Genomic DNA, 12,303 nt, shown 5'->3' on the forward strand with positions numbered 1-12,303 from the left:
TTGGATTTCTTTAATATGGCCCATCAATCACCATCAATCCTGACTCCAATGATAAAGAGCGCTTTTCTCCTTTGAGTTAGTTAAGTTGGAGGAAAGTGTATACATGTTAGAGAGAAGATGATTGCCATATCATAAAAACTGCCATGAGATATGTACAGTCCATTGCTGGCAGATTAAAGAAAATGAGAAATCCCTAAAGACATTTTTTATGAACCTGAGCAATGCACAGAAAAGAGGTGCTTGCTTTTCTTCCAGTTTTAAAAATAAATGATTGTGGATTTACTTATTATGAAGGTTTTTTTAAATTATCACATCAAATTTTCTCTCGCCCACAGGTGATTATTCTTTTTCCCCCCTTTGATTTAAATTGATTTGTTTATCAAGCTGGCCGACTTGGGAGGACTTTGGAACTTAACTAGGAATCTCAGAAATTTAATAAGGATTGAAATCTTAATTATGTATGTCAAGGTTGAGAAACTAATTAGAAATTTTTATGCCAAACAGAGGAAAGGAAAAAGTTTAGGGTTTATCTCAAAGGCTATTTCTCAACCAAGATTAAACTCATATATAAGCAGAACAAGTAGAACCATGTCTAGTAAAGGTCCCTTCTCTTTTTACAAAGTCATTTGTGAAGGGAACCTTCACATTTTGAATTAGCTCTTTAGCATTTGTTACTCTAGATATATCACAAGCATAAGCCCAATAGCAAAAGTGATAAGTTATGATTTTGTGCTCCCAAGTCCAGCTTGCAACCTGGAGACTCCTTGAGGGTTAATCAATCCAAGGGTTAACTAGAACTGCCCCTGTTGGAAGTTTCGAAAACATTCAAAATTGACTAGGTGCTGTCCCCTTCTGTGACGTCGCAGAATAGGAAGCACACAATATGAAAATAAATGTAAACGAATTGGTCTTTGCGTAATTAAAAACTTAATGCAAAAATAATCTCTGCCTTTGGTCTCCTCCCCCATTTCTTGATCCTGAGGCTGTCTTTTTTTTGTGTGTGTGTGTGGGGGGGGGAGTCTGCTTTTGAAAAGCCAAGTGGCTCCTTAGGCTGAAAGCAACCACTCAACTTTGCTTTAGAGCCACTACAGAAGTGAAGGACATTCATCCTATATGCCCAAAGTTCTCTTGCTGGAATACTTTGTAAGTTCCATGTATCCTCAGAATTTCTGGATTTTTGCCTGTGGATGCTGAGAATGTTTTCTCACTATTATTAAAAAAAAAAAGTTGGTGAGTGATTAAGAAATAGGAAATGCTTTCCATTTCTACCATAAGCTACTTAACTAACTTTTTTTTGAGGTGGGGGAGGGTGCATTTATGTTTCTGGGTAGAAAAGAATAGAAAGGATCCCTAAACTCTTTGAAGAAAAGCCCTATTTAATTGCCATCTTTTTGACCTTCAGAAACCTGGCAGTTATATGTCTTTAATCTGATTTGAAAAGCCAAGGGTGGCAAGATAGTTACCGCTGCTGTAGCTGCTGGCCATCAGGGATTTGAATGTGATAGGCTTTGGAGAGAGCCAGGCACAGGCTGCTCCCGCATGCTTCATTAATATGGGGAGATTAGTAGCAGTGCAGTGTGGCTGCAGTTCTCCGGCTGGATGAGAAGAACCACAAGAAAGGATGCCCTAGTGAGAATCCACTCTGTTGCTTCTTGTGGCTCTGAGGAAAGACTACCAAATCTCTTCGATCAAGCCAATTATTAAAATGAGGTTTGGGTATAAACATGCTTTGTTTTTTTTAAGGAATATTTGAGGAATAACATGTATCACTCCTAGAACTTACTTCGTGGAACATAGTGCACTTCTGGAGAACTTGAATATCTGTGGGCTTTTTTCCTAGAGTTTTGGCTGGGTCTATTGTCAAACATATTGCTCAGCTATTCATTCTGGATTTGCTATGGGCTATGGTAGCTTTAAAAAAAAGCATCCTGTTCTACCTCTGACATCTCTCCACCTTTGACAAAAACTGTCTTGTGCAATCTGTGTCTTTCCCAGCATGCATAAAAAAAAACCCCATCCTGCCCTACTCACTGAGTAATCTTGAGGAAAGGAATGGGAGCAGGCAACTTTTAGAGAACTCTTACTATAATTCAATCTCACACAACAGCGAGGTATTTTGTACTCGGACAAGGCAGATAATTAATTGATTTTTTAGAGTATGAATGAACATTTTCCCCCTTCTTTCTTCTTAAATTATATGAGGGACTTTCCAGGCCATGTTTCCCCTTGATGACTTGATGATGTGCTGTTATGAATAAAAGGCCTTGTGGTACAACGGGCCTGGGGGTAGGAGATGGACTGTGAGTTTTCCTTCCGACTACTGTAAGCATTTGTGCTAAGAAAAAAAAAAAGATTTCCTTAAAGCTGAGAAAGGCAGCCTTAGAGATGGGTGAAGATAAGATTATCTTCTTACAGAGGCAAAGTTAAAATACACGTCTGTTTTCAATATGTAGGCAATGAGTTCAATCATTTGCATGTCCTTTATCTTTCTTAAATCACTTTTATATAAAGACCTTATCAATCTGAGGTCTGTGGTTTGCTTCAAGTTATGCTGGCAGAAAGTATCTGAAGTGTCCTCTTTGTACATCGTGGCTGCCTGCTGCCTCTTTTTCTACGTGTCTGTGACCAGTGAGTTAGGGGAATGGATCCAAAGGAAATATGCAAGGCTGGCAGCGAGTGTGGCTAGAAACATCCAGAAGGAACTCACAGAATAGGCCAAATGGCTCCATCCCTCCTCCTCCTCCTCCTTAACACACCAGACTTAACAATTATTGAAAAGAAAGACAAAAAATCTGAATGTGGCAGTACTTGGGGACAACAGAAGACAAAAAACTGGAAATAAACATTGAACCACTGTGGCAAAACAAAAAACCAAAAACAAACGTAGTATCAATAATAACAGGTGCCTTAGATGCAATGCCAAAACAATAAGAGCACTACTTGAATACCATCGGTATTGATAAATTCACCATCAGTTGCAAAAATGGCTTTACTGGGAACAGCTTAGATTCAGGGACGATGCCTGTAACGCCATCAAACATCAACATTTGCCTATCCCAGGTCCTTGGGAAGAACTCAATAGGCAGACAAAAGATGTTAAATCCAGCCTGAACATCTGATTGGCTGTGTGACAAACCGTAATAAAATCTTATGACCATGCAACATCTGTAAAACACCTCCTGGTGATGGAATCTGGCTCCTTTTTTGTATTTAAACCAATCTCCTAAGCAGTTCAGAACTGGCGCTCCTCCAAATGCTAGTGCCATTTTTTTTTTAGCCTCGAGTCCAGTGCTTTTTAGAAATGTTCTAAACCTGTGATTAAAAATACATTTGTCATTCTTTGTACATTACAATTTTGTTTGAAGGGAACCCATGTAATGTTGGACTGTACTTTCTGAATTGCCAGACAGGCATTATGCAGGCAAATGCCTCTGCAGAAATCAGGAGTCTGTTCTCTTTTGTAAGTCAAGGCCACTGAGGGCAATGCCCAACAACCAGACATATCTGCAGTAGCCAGAAGGAGCTGAGCAGACTCCAACCCCCAACTGTCATTGTGTCATTACCAACATCATCAATTAAACCTTGAATTTAGTCTGATGTTAACTTCCAAACTGGGGAGATGTGAAGAAGGCAATTGTCATGTGGACATGTCCTTTAAAAACAGCAGGTCATTTTTATAATGCAGTTAAGAGAACATGGGTTTGAATCCAGATATTGAACTAGGACTGGAGAAGAAATTCACTGATGACCTTGGGCCAGTGATATTAGCTGCTGAAGTACACCGTTTGGGGGATGAAATGCAGGGAGATCCCTTATAAAACACTTTGAACTCACAGAAAAAAAGTAGGTTTTAATGCTAACACACACACACACATACACACATGCACCCACAGAAGGCAGTATATCAGGGATGACCACAAAAATAGGAGAGTGGTACATTTCAATGAACAAATTAAGTTAAGGGAGACTGGCAAGCTTTAAGTTTCTTCTCTACCCTTAAACCTCTCTTATTTTATGGGTGAAGAAGGCCAGCTAAATCATATAACTATTAGTTACAACCTAGAACAAAGGAGAAATATCTTGACTGTTAGAACAATTAATCAGTGGAACAACTTGCCTCCAGAAGTCATGAATGTTCCAACACTGGAAGTTTTTAAGAAGACATTGGACAACCATTTGTCTAAAATGGTGTAGGGTTTCCTGACTGAGCAGGGGGTTGGACTAGATTACGTTCAAGGTCCCTTCCAACTCTGTTATTCTGTCAATTGCCTTTCAAGAGACCATGGAATTATTGCCTTACAGCTACTTTCATAAACCTGCCTTTAACATCTACTTTATCTAATTCCATAAAATATTTTATACCCATCATATTTAATAAATGCAATATGATTTCTCTATTGTCCTTTTCCTCCCATTTCTGGAGTGGCAGCTAATGAAAGGGAATAATAAATCAGTAATGTTCCATAATGCTTTTCTTTTACTTGAGTTCCTACTGAGTTTGATGGAACACATTCACTGATGATCATTTTGTAGCATGTTTTAGGAATGGAATCCAAAGTACTATGCTGTCTGAATTGTTATTCTTTCTTCAAGTTAAATCTAATTTGATTCTAGTATTTTGAGAAAATAACTTTCAAAGTTTGCACCATCCCAACCAGTCCCTAATTCTTTCAAAACTCTTGTATACAGACAGCACTGTGATCAGAATGAATACTCCTCATATTCATTCCTCTACCAACTTTTCAGGATTTTTCTTTTCAATTTCCCAAAGCCTACAATAATTCCCTAAAGCAGCATTTAGATCATGCCTGAATATGCAGACCTATCACAGCAACAGGCAAACAGGTTTTGAGAATCAGTAAAAGGGCTGATGTAGCAAGAACTGGCTCCTGGAAAAGCAGGATGATTCAAGGTTACTGACAGGTTTGTGGGCATCTCATGTCTGGACCACTGGGGATTTCTACAACTCAGGGCTGGGTTGTTGTATAAGAACTTTGTGTGGGTGATAGATGTTGGATCAGAACATTAGGGCCTCTAGAGGTCATGTTTCGGGTGTGGATAGCATTTCAAACAGATGCTTGACACAGGTTGATGTGGTTAAGACTTTATCTAAATCCCTTTTGAAGTCTATAGACAACATTTTGCTAAAAGTAGAGCTGAGCCAATGTTGGGCAGGATTTGGAACTACTTTAGGATTGTAGATGTAGGTCCTGCAGAAAAAATTCTCATCCAACCCACATAAAGAAAAAAAAAATCTGTATCTTCAGACCTAAAAAAAAGAAAACAAGTATTTTTTTTTTGTTGCAAATGCCATCAAAGTTGTGTTTCCTTCTCCTCCTGTCAAATTAGCTCTTCATCCAATTAACTCAGGGAGATAGGCAATTCCTGTCCTGTGAAGTTATCATGCCTCCTCTGTTTGGAACATCAATATCAGATTTCCACCCCACCCCCGCACATTCACATTATAGTAAATTCCTGTTGGAGAAGTTTTCTTTATATGTAATCCTTTTCTTTTCTGCTGGGATAGGAATGCCTTCTCCTGTGTTCAGAATCAGAGTGTTTGCCAATCACAAGATTTAGTTTCAGACTCTAATCTGGTAACTTAGAAAACAGCCATATTTAACTTGGACAAATTTGGGAGCTGCTCAGTTTAACCTGGAACAGAATCAAAGCTGAGATTTGAACTGGAAATGTGAAGCTTCAACACTCCCTTTGAAGCTTTGTATCTTCTATTATGATTCACACATAAATGTCTACCTTATTAGCTTTTGACCTTCTTGTGTAACATTGGTAATCACCAGGATACACATATTTACATATGGAGAGGGAAACTGTGAAACACAATGTGCTTAATCCCACAGAAGGTAAATAAAGGAATATGAGTTAAAATATAGAACTTGACAAAGAGATGTTACAAACCTGGGGGAAGCACTAATTCTAAAGGAACAGTGGGGTCCAAGCAAGTAGTTACAATAAAAGCAACAGATAAACAATATAAAACTTACTAATAATATATATCTAATAAAATCAGATAAAATTACACAATACACAACATAAAAGCCAGGGCAGCTAGTCCCTAAGGGCCAATCTAGAAGTAATAAATTCCCAAGTAAAGAAAGCTTAAATACTCATTTTAAGATTTATCATTTTAGGGTATAGCCCTGATTATCTCACACCTCAAGCACCAGGGAAAATCAGAAAATCCACCCAATTCAAATAAGTATAAAGATTTATTGCAAGCTTAAGCTCTCTAAGAATCCAAACTACTGATGTTGAAAGCAAATTAGCGGTAGGTAAGAGTCAATGGAATTTAAGGTGGGCTGGACTTAGATCTCTTGTGGGCACAAAGAATCTCATGACTGATGATGCATGTGACCCCTCCTTTGGGCTCAGCCTAGTTGTCTCCTACACCGGCAGTTGCCTACTGGTGGGCCGCAAGAAAATTTTGGTGGGCCATAGAGAAATCTCACCCCCAGAGCACCCCCTCAAAGCAATTAATCTAGGCTGCACAGAAACACAAGCCTGCGCTGCCCACATGGCCTGAAGGAACCCTCCCTGCCAGAGATGGTATTCAGCAGGTTCTGACCAGTTCCAGAGAACTGGTAGCGGAAATTTTGAGTGATTCTGTGATTCTGTGAGCAACTCAATCTGCCTGCCTGCTTTGCCTAGTTTTGGGTAAAAGTTGCTTTTTTAAATAAAAAATTCAATATTTATATAAATATTTATAATATTTACACACAAGCCATGCCCAGCCAGTCACATGACCACCAAGCCACACCCACAAATTAGGCCATGCCCACAGAACTGGTTAGTGGTCCCTGGTATTTAAAATTATGAGTTTGGTGGTCCCTGAGGTCCAAAAGGTTGGCAACCACTGTCCTACACTTCTCTTACTATTTCTGATTTTTTTCTCTGTTTCCAGTGCTATGCGATTGTCCTCCTGTCATGTGCAGATGGATAATAAATGTTCCCCATAGCCACGGACTACAGTTGCTGCAGTCACCTGTCATTTTCATCTGGGTAAATTCAATGCACTTGTCTTGATTTGCAACCATTTGCTTAGCAATTGTTTAAAGTTACAATGGATATTCCCTCCTCCCACCCCCACCCCCCAAATGTGCTTACTATCTGGATTTGAAGTTCTGATGGCAAGGGTCCCCCTCACAGTCACATGGTTGTATTTTGGACAATTGGCAACTGGCCCATATTTATGGCTATTTGCAGCTTCCCACAGTCACGTGACTTTGATATATGTCTTTTTTCCCCCCTGGAAACAATTTACTTCCGGTTTCCAACAAAATACAGCCATTATGAATGGTTTCAATTAACAATTGTGGTGTTCGCTCAACAGCTGCCAACAACTGCTGCAAAAGAAATGTTGTAAAACAAGTTGGTCACATGGGTGCCTCAACTTATGATCCTCATGACATACTATGGAAATTCTGGCTTCCTTGGGGACGAAAGTGAAGGGCTACCTGTTATCTATTATTTCTTGACACCTGATACAAAAAAGGCTTCTCAATATGTTTGTGATTTGTCACTGGGGCAAAAGAGAGGAATCAGGTTAAACACTTGTTAATTTCCCACATGCTCCTTTATAACCCAAACCAGTGCCACAAAGGAATGTGGTGCTAATAACAAATTGCCATGATGGACAGCACTCAAAAGCAGCCCATGGAGCATTCGAAATAGTACCTCCAAAGTAGTACAAATTATGAACATTTCTTGAAGAGGCTTCTCAGTATCTTTCCTGTTTTTTGTTTTTTATTTGGAGGATGTAGTACAAATATGATAGTTATATACTAGAGTCAGCAAAAAACAACAACAACAACCCACATTTTTGTAGGCAATCTCACCATTTCACTTTTTTTGCCCTTCTCTGGAGCCCCAGAGGGAGGAAGAGGATCTGAAAAAGGAGACAGATAGAGTAAGTACTATCTATTTGCATGGTGGGGTGGTGGTGGCAATCCTCATCAGGCTGTTGTGGGGTTGTTAGTGTTAGTGTTTTTGACCTGACAGGACAACTGAAACTCACCTGGAAATGAAGGGCTACCCATTCCCACCATGGTAGTAAGCAGGCTCATTAAGAGAGCTGCTTCCTATGTAGTTGGTACAATATTTGTGGCCCATGGGAATAAATAGTTACCTTGGGGAAGCAGCTACGTTGCTTTTCAAAGATACCCAAGAAGTAGCTTTTAACTTTTCAAACACTGCTTGAAGTTATCCTTTTCTCTGTCCCATCATTTTAGTTGTGACAGTTTATGTTTTGCTGATTGTATCTACCGTAAGAGCCTTCCAGGCTGAAAAAATGAGATACAGTGCTCTAAATAAAATGGCTTATGGTGGAAGCAATCTGATGTCAAGTTATCGACTTTTCTAAGCTAGAGTCCACAATCTTAGACACGGGCAGGTTCAGTTAAGAAAAATTTCTCCTAGATTAGCTCTTCATGCTCAGAAAATTTCACCCGTTAAAACAAGCACCTGCCTTCTGTCTCAGAAACAGTGCCAGGGACCCAGTTACATTTTCCTGCACATATGGTTCCTGTTGAGTGGCTTGGCAAAGAATCTGAGCATAAGGCTTCTTCGGGGGGCTATCATCTGGCAGGTTTCAGAGGCAGCATCAAGACTTCTGTTACAATCAAGGATGCAAATGGACACCTTTCCGTCTTTAACTCCATTGGCTTCTTTATCTGCCTTGCCCGGGGCTGTTTTTTTTTCCCCCGACAGGAGATGCAAAGTGGGAACAATGGGTGATGGAGAAACAGGAGGGAATCACGAAATCCCCCAAATTCCATTGCTTGGTGCTTTACAAGCCCTGCCTTTAATGGGTTCAAAGCAGATCCAGATTGCTCAGATTCCACAACAAACTCGAAAGCTGGAGTGATTTATTTCTATCTCAGCTGCAATGTCTTTGAAAGGGCAGGAAAGGTACTTTTTTTTTTTTTTGCAGGGAGGTGAAACAGTATGCCCTGTGCAGCTTCTGGAACAGCCCCTGACAGCAACTCTTGTTTCTGTCAGGTCCTCAGAGGAATGAGGGCTTGGTTGCTTTCAACAGTTCAGCCATTTGGAATTGTTTTCTTGCAACCATGCAAACGCACACAACATGAAGGAGGCACGTGCCTGGGAATGGGCGATAGCACCTTATTTTATTTTACTTATTATTCTCTGGAGTTGAAGTGAAGTTAAAAACTTTCTACTCTTGCCAAATCAATGGGGAAATGTTGGAAAGAAATAAAGACTTGGGACTCTGTCTGTCAATTGGAAAAACTTTGAAAAATGGAACCATTGAGTGAGACCCAATTTGATGTGGGTAGAGAAGCTACCAAATTAAAATCAGATCCGCAAATGAGCCAGATCAGGTGAGAAATTTCAGAGAAAAGGAAAGCGGGGTGGTGGTGGTGGAGGAAAAAGCTAAACATGCTGCTCTGTCCTAAGCTGAAATATCTTGCCTATAGTTTCATAGAGAATTAAAACGTCAAAATTAACCACAGAATCAGCTATGGTGAAATAATGAGGTTAACATATACCTGCATCATGGCTATTTGATAGTAAGATCTCTAGAGTAGAGTTGTAAAATGCTTGCAATCAGACACCCCACCCCACCCCCCAATTGCTCTGAAGCAGGCAAAGCAGTAAACCTCACACTTGTCTGCAACTCTTTGGACCTTTGCTCTATGCTTCCAAGGATGTGCTTTTCTTCCATCCTTGAGAAGGAAAGTTGCTGCCCTCATAGAAAGGCAGAAGCACCAGTGGCTGGGGCAGTTGGAGAAGCCCAGGGATAATGACAGTGCAGTGAAAGGAGAGAAGCCGGGAGGAATAAGGATCAGTACTTGGATGGGAAGGGGAGCTAAAAGCCTAGCTTAGTCTCCTTGCTTCTGGAGAAGACACAAGCGGAGCACTGTGGCTTTTTGGCCTTGGTTGATGGAGGGGCTAGAACGGAAGGCCAACGGGACAAGAATTACTTGGTGGAAAGTGGCAATAGAATTTACTTTTACATTTAGAATGCGCCAAAATGGACAAACTAACCCAATCATTAAAAAACAAAGAATCCTCAACCTATTATAACAATTGGAATCCTTGGTACAATTGGCTAAATCAAAGATAGATTATTTCGAGAAAAATTGTAGCCAAGGGCTACCTAAGCAGAGTTAATGAAAAGTACTGCTGACGATATATTTGAAGAAGAAAGGATCTTACAGACAGTCACAAAAATATGGTTTTATTTTAACTGTTTTTCCCATTCTATCCCCCCTTTCCCTTACCTTTCCCTCTCCTCCCTCATTTGCCCTTCTCTCTTTCCCTCTTGGCCTCTGCCAAGGCCTGTTTGCTTTCTCTTCTGCATATAATTTGTAGATGTGTTGTTTTTAATGGTAAAATGAATAAAGTTTTTTCTTAAAAAAAAAAAAATTACTAGTAGAAATATCAATCTGATGGAATTTTCTACCTAAGCCTTAAAACAGGGTTGTCAAACTCACAGCGTTACAGTGGGAGTCACGTGACATTTCATGACTTTCCCCCCCATTGCTAAACCGGGTGTGGGTGTGGCCAGTATGTGACACATCTGACCCACGGGCCACGAGTTTGACACCCCTGCCTTAAAACAGGAAAAAATAATGATGATTGCCAGATGTTTCTTTGGCAGCCAAAGCAGAAATAGCCATAGAGAGACAGAGCTCAGCAGCCAGATGTGAGGGGGCAGCTCAGCAATGGGACAATTACAGCCCCGCTGTCCGCTGACCTCCTTCAGGCTCTTCCAACCAGGATGGAAGCTTTGCTCTAAGGACATATTCTTGACAAAGGGTAAGCAAGCTATCTAGGTCCTAGGATGAGTTTTTTTTTAACCAAATGCTATATTTACATTCCTGGGCAGTCTGAAACACCCTTTTCTTATCAAATTTAGAGTGCTGCCCAGCTCTGTGCTAAACATCTGTACAGTGGCTATGGTTAGACTGAAACCCATACACACATAATTAATAAGCCATACTGAATCCAGTTGGATATACTTCCAGGTAAGCTTTCATAAGATTAGACTGTTATGACATTTATACACTGGAATCATTTTCCAGAAGGGTAGCTCTGGGTGTTAGTCTTTTGAAGCCAAAAGCAACAAAGAGACTTGTGGCATTTTAAAGACTAACACTTTTTATTATTGCATCAGCTTTTTAAGAAATGGGCTGTGGGCTTTAAGAGGCCACTATTTATTTTGAGTTTTGAATGTTCTAAACTGGAAAATGAAAGTCCAATAAAACAATTTAACTGAACGTTTCTAATTGCTTTTCTCAGTAAAGAAAAAACGAAAGAAAAGTTCTATTCCCAAACACAGCTGCAGAAACTTTATGCCTCTGACCTAGTTTCTAACATGTGAATCCTCATTAAGTGAACTGTGAGTGACCTCTTTAGGAGTAAGTGGGCTAATCAAAGCTCTACTTTCCCCCACAGTTCAGTTGCTAAAAATCTTGCATTTCCTCCTGATGGTTGCTCCTGATAAGGAAGAATTGGATTTATGAAAGAGATGTAGATGTTTGGATAAGCTGTGGTACCAAAGCAAGCCTGCCTGACAAGTTAGGGCCTGAAAGGGGAAGCCAAAGAAGCCAGAAAATAACACAGTTGAGAAAAGGGTCATGGGAAATAAACTATCAAGAACCAGTTGAACATGCTATGTTGCAGGTGTAGCCTCAAGATCACACACCTTGAGTAACTCATGTTGAAATGATGAGATCCAGAACTTGACTCTCCTTTTGCTTTACATAATGTGCAGTGGGACACATTTACGCCATCAAGGAACTGGGCATTTGTCCAAGCTCTGCCTTCTTATTGCATGGCTTTGGCATGGGATGGTAGTACATGGTGAGCCTTTGTTGACGTCAGTCCAAATGTGGTACTGAGGAAGATGCTGAAAGGAGGGATGTAGGAGATCTTCTCTTTGTTAGACAATGTTTGTAACATGATATGATATGTCAGGAGTGAAATTCAAAAATTTCCCCTACTGGCTCTGTGGGTGTGGCTTGGTGGGACTCAGTCTCTAAAAGGAAGAAGGTGGGTGGGGCAGAGGTGATATTTATCAGGTTCTGACCAGTTCTGGAGAACCAGTATCAGAAATTTGGAGTAGTTCGGAGAACCGGCAAATAAGACCTCTGACTGGAGATTTTACAGTATCCTTCACCTGCCATGCCCACCAAGCCACGCCCACAGAACCAGTAGTAAAAAAAATGGAATCCCACCACTAGCATGTGGGTAGGACTCAGTCTCTAAAAGGATGAAGGCAGGCGGGTGTGGGTGGGGCCAACCGATTCAATTTGTCCC

Source organism: Pseudonaja textilis, chromosome 2 (genome assembly GCF_049901715.1).
Source record: "Pseudonaja textilis isolate UNSWEBS1 chromosome 2, rPseTex1.2, whole genome shotgun sequence".
Lineage (NCBI taxonomy): Eukaryota > Metazoa > Chordata > Lepidosauria > Squamata > Elapidae > Pseudonaja > Pseudonaja textilis.